The sequence below is a fragment of the Echinops telfairi genome, unplaced genomic scaffold (assembly GCF_000313985.2).
Source record: "Echinops telfairi isolate 266 unplaced genomic scaffold, ASM31398v2 ScPeMD7_7468;HRSCAF=8506_0, whole genome shotgun sequence".
Lineage (NCBI taxonomy): Eukaryota > Metazoa > Chordata > Mammalia > Afrosoricida > Tenrecidae > Echinops > Echinops telfairi.
The window spans coordinates 30290414-30295269 of NW_022111369.1; positions in this window are offsets into that span (position 1 = coordinate 30290414).

Below are 4856 nucleotides of genomic sequence, written 5' to 3' on the forward strand. Positions count from 1 at the left end.
AACTATATATTGCAATACTGAATTATTCACTTGCACACAATAAATCCTTTTGTGGCTGGATGCTATCTACACACACACACAAAATGGGAGTTGGTTGTCAGGAAAAATTTACAATAATATTCCTTGAGAAGGTCAGTAACAGGTTTTCCAGAATAATATTTATCTTAAAACAGCCTATAGGGCATTGATATAGTAAGTCAATGATTGTCTGCTTACTGACAGTTCAATACTATTGGTATTGAAACTTGGTACTGTCTTCTGCTTCTTCAATCACCATGAATCTTCAGTCTTAAGTCCTCAGGTTTCAGATGTGTTTGAGGTAGAGTCCAGTTCACCTAGTGGAGTTTCCACATCAGATCCCTCTGGTGGGGCCTTTGGAGCTTGTTGTGTGCCTTGAAGATCCAGGATTCAATGCCCTATTGTTCTATAACACTTGGTCTGAGTCCCCAGTGTGTGTCCAAGCTTATTTGGTGCATATTATCAGGGGTACTCCCCCTTTAGGCTCCTTAAGGGTATTGTTAGTCATTTTTCCCCAATTAGAGGTCAGTCCATCCATTTTCCTACCAACAGACATGTCCTTGTGCTCTCCTGGATGTGTTGGTGCCCTTTTCCCTCTCCTGACTTGACTTTCCCATCAGCATCCCTCATCCCTCTAATAGGGATGTCTTCCTATGCAGGACCTCGCTATAACTTTGCATGACAGCCACTGAGTGTCAACATCTCCTCCAATTCTCTTGATAATTTGATCCCAGCTAATACAAGGGGTCCTCCACCAAAGTGACCTTCAAGATACACACCTAGAGAGGATGGTGTGTGCTCCTTGGCACTGGTCAGGCTTTCTACTAGTCTGTCTTGCCACCCCGGACAGCAGACTGGATGCCCTACAAGGCTTAGCTTGTGCTCTTCTTGTTTCTTGTCTCTACAGCAGTGGACTCATACAGCACTTGTCTTTTTGTGATTGACTATCTTCCAAAGAGAATACATGTTAACACAGCTTCCAGTCTAAGAAAAGACTGTGAATAAGCTGTCTACTTCTGAAGAATTAGCTACTGAAAACCTTATGGATAGCATCAAACCATTGTATGATATTGAAAATCTAATGAACAGAACCAGAAGATTGTCAGAGATAGTGCCAGAAGATAAGCCCCTCAGGTCAGAAGGCACTCATAAGATGACTGAGAAAGAGCTGTCTCTCAAAGTAGAGTGGACCAGAATGACTTGGCTGGAGGAAAACCTGTGGGAGTAAAGCCTTCAGGACTTTCTTTTCTAGATTGGGCACAACTCAAAAGAAACATCTGCAGACACCTATTCATAATTGGAAGCTGGAATGTACAAAGTATGAATATAAGGAAGTTGAATGAATATGAATATAAGGAAGTCATAAAAATGAAATGAAAATAATAAAGATCTACATTCTAGATATTAGTAAGCTGAAATGGACTGGAGTTGGCCATTTGGAATCAGAAAATCATCTGGTTTATTATGATGGGAATAACATATTCAAGAGGAATGGTATACTAGTCATCATCTAAAACAGTGGTTCTCAACCTTCCGAATGCTGCAACCCTTTAATACAGTTTCCTGTGTTGTGGTGACCGCCAACGGTAAAATTATTTTTGTTGTTACTTCATAACTGTCATTTTGCTGCTGCTATGAATCATAATGTAAATGTTTGATATGCAGGATGCATTTTCAATGTTACAAATGGAATGTAATTAAACATAATGAAAGCATACTGATTAATCACAAAGCAAAATGTAATTATATATTGTGAAATATTTGTTTTTCAATGATCTTAAGCGACCCTGTGAAAATATCTATCTTGAAATACAATGCTGTCTGTGATAGGATATCTATCTGGTTTTAAGGAAATCTAATCAATACAACTACTGTTCAGATTTATGCACCATCCACTAACCTAGTAATGCAGAAACTGAACAATTCTGCCAAGATCTTTAGTCTGAAATTGACCAAATGTGTAATCAGTGTGCATTGATAGTTATTAGTGAATGACAAACAAAAATGAGATAAAAAGTAGTTGAAAAATATGGTCTTGGTGATAAAAAATGAAGCTGGAGATTCCATGATAGAATTTTGCAGGACCAATGCCTTCTTCATCACCAATAATTTTTCGACAACACAAATGGCAACTATACACATGGATTTAGCTAGATAAGCATTCGCAGAAATAAAATAAACTACACCTGTGGGAAGAGATGATGACAAAGTGCAATACCAGCAGCTAAAACCAGGCCAGGGCCTGATTCTGGAGCAGACCATCAATTGTCCATATGTAAGTTCAGGTTGAAGCTGAAGAAAATTAAAACAAGTTCACAAGAGCCAAAATATGATCTTGAGGCTAACCCATCTGAATTTCAAGAACATCTCAAGAATAGATTCAACACAATAGATTGACACAAATGACAAAAAAGCCTGCTGAGCTGTGGGATATCAGACCACCGTTCATGAAGAAAGCAAAAATTCATGAGAAAGGCAGGAAACAAATAAAAGATCAAAGTGTATGTTAGAAAAAATTCTGAAATTTGTTCTTGATCTTAGAGTATCTAAGGCAAATGGAAGAAATGATGAAGTCAAAGAGCTGAACAAAATATTTCATAGGGCAGTTCAATAGGACAAATATTACAATGCATTTTGAAAAGACCTAGAGTTGGAAAATCAAAAAGGAAGAATACACCCAGAATATCCTAAACTAAAACAATTAAAAAATTCAAGCCTAGTGTTAAAATATTGAAAGATTTTATGCACAAAATATTGAATGATTAATGAAGCATCAAGAGAATATGGAAAAAAATACACAGTCACTGTACCAAAAGGAGCTGGTACATTCAACCAGCATTCAACCATTTTATGAAGTAGCATATGAGTAATAATCAATGGTAGTGAAGGAAGAAGGAGGTCAAGATGTACTGAAAGCATTAGTCAAAAACATGTCTCTGGGAATTGACAGAATGCCAAAAGAAATATTTCAACAGGCTGATGAAATGCAGGAGGAACTCATTCATCTATGCCAGGAAATTTGGAAGACAGCTCCTTGGCCAGCTGACTGGAAGTGATCTTTATTTGTTCCCATTCCAAAGGAAGGTGACCCAACAGAAGAATCAAACTACAGAATAAGATCATTAATATCACATGCATTTAAACTTTTGCTAAAGATCATCCACAGTGGTTGTAGCAGCATGTTGACAGGGAGCTGCCAGCGGTTCAGACCAGATTCAGAAAAGTGGAATGAGAACTATCAGATGGATCTTGGCTGAAGGCAGAGAATTCCAGAAAGAGGTATACTTGTGTTTTCTTGGCTATGCCAACACATTCAAATGTGTGGATCATAGCAAACTATGGGTAGACTTGAAAACAATCAGAATTCCAGAACACTTCCTCACGCTCATGCAGAACTTGTATATGAATCAAAAGGGGGTTGTGCAAATAGAACAAGGGAATAGTGTATGGTTTAAAAACAGGAAAGGTGCATCAGGGTTGCATCCTCTCACCATAGTTATTCATTCTTTATGCTGAGAAAGTCATCAGAGAAGTTGGTTTAAATGAAAAAGAATGTGGCATCAGGATTGGAAGTAGTCTTATTAATGCCTTTGATAGGCAGATGAGACAACCTTGCTTGCTGCTAGTGAGGAGGAATTGAAGCTCTTGCTGTTGAAGATTAAAGATTTCAGCTTTCAGGATGGATTACAACTCAATTAAAGAAAACTATAATCCTTCCCAATGGATCAATAGATAACATCACAATAAACAGAAAAAAAGTTGCCATTGTCAAGAATTTTGTCTTGCTGTGATCCATAACTAATGCTCAGCAGTCAAGCGATCAAAGTAAATCTGCCGCACAAGACCCCTTTAGAGTTTTTAAAAGCAAGGGTGTTACTTTCAGGATGAAGGTGTGCTTGACCCAAGCCATGGTATTTTCAATTGCCTCATCTTTATGTGAATGCCTCGGCCATTGAATAAGGACAACCTAAGAATTGATGTGTTTGACTTATGGTAATTGTGAAGAATATTGAAAATACAATGGACTGCCCCCCAAACAAACAAATCTGTTTTGGAAGAAGTACACTCAGAATGTCCCTTAGCGGCAAGGATGGTGAAAGTTAGTTTTATGTGCTTTGGATATTGTGTTAGCCTGGTTTGACTAGAGAAGTAAATCCAGAGACTCTCATATATGTGTAAGAAAGAGCTTTATAATAAGAAGCTTTATATATAGGAAAACATCCCAGCCCCATCCAACTCAAGTCCCTAAGCCTGATAATAGTCCATGAGTCTGATACCAGTCCATAAGTCCCTCTTCCAATTCACACAGTCGCATGCAAAGATGGAAAATACAGAAATATCACAGGCTGGTGGGTGCAAAGTCCCGTGGATCCAATGGTGGTGGACACACCTCCACGGCTCTGGCAAGCCCAGTGTGGTTTGCTAGCTGGAAGGTGAAGGCAGAGAGAGAGGAGGAGCTTCCCTGGACCCTTCTTATGAGAAGACCAGACCCACAAGGAAGCACCATCAGGCTGTGATCTGATTGACCAGCTAGATTCCACTCCTACACTTTTATATCTTCAAATTGACATGAAATTATGTACTACTATAGATATGTCATCCTACCAGTTCCAGGAGAACATCATTATGGTTGGTAACATAGAGAGGCAGCAAAAAAAGAGGAAAGTCTTTGACAATGTGGATTGATACAGTGAGTGCAACAATGGGCTCAAACATGAGAACAATTGTGACGATGGTGCAGGAATGGTCAGTGTTTAGTTCTGTTGTACAAACAGTGGCAATGAGTAGGAACCAAGTAGATGGCACCTAACAATAACAATTATCCTCTATTGTTATTT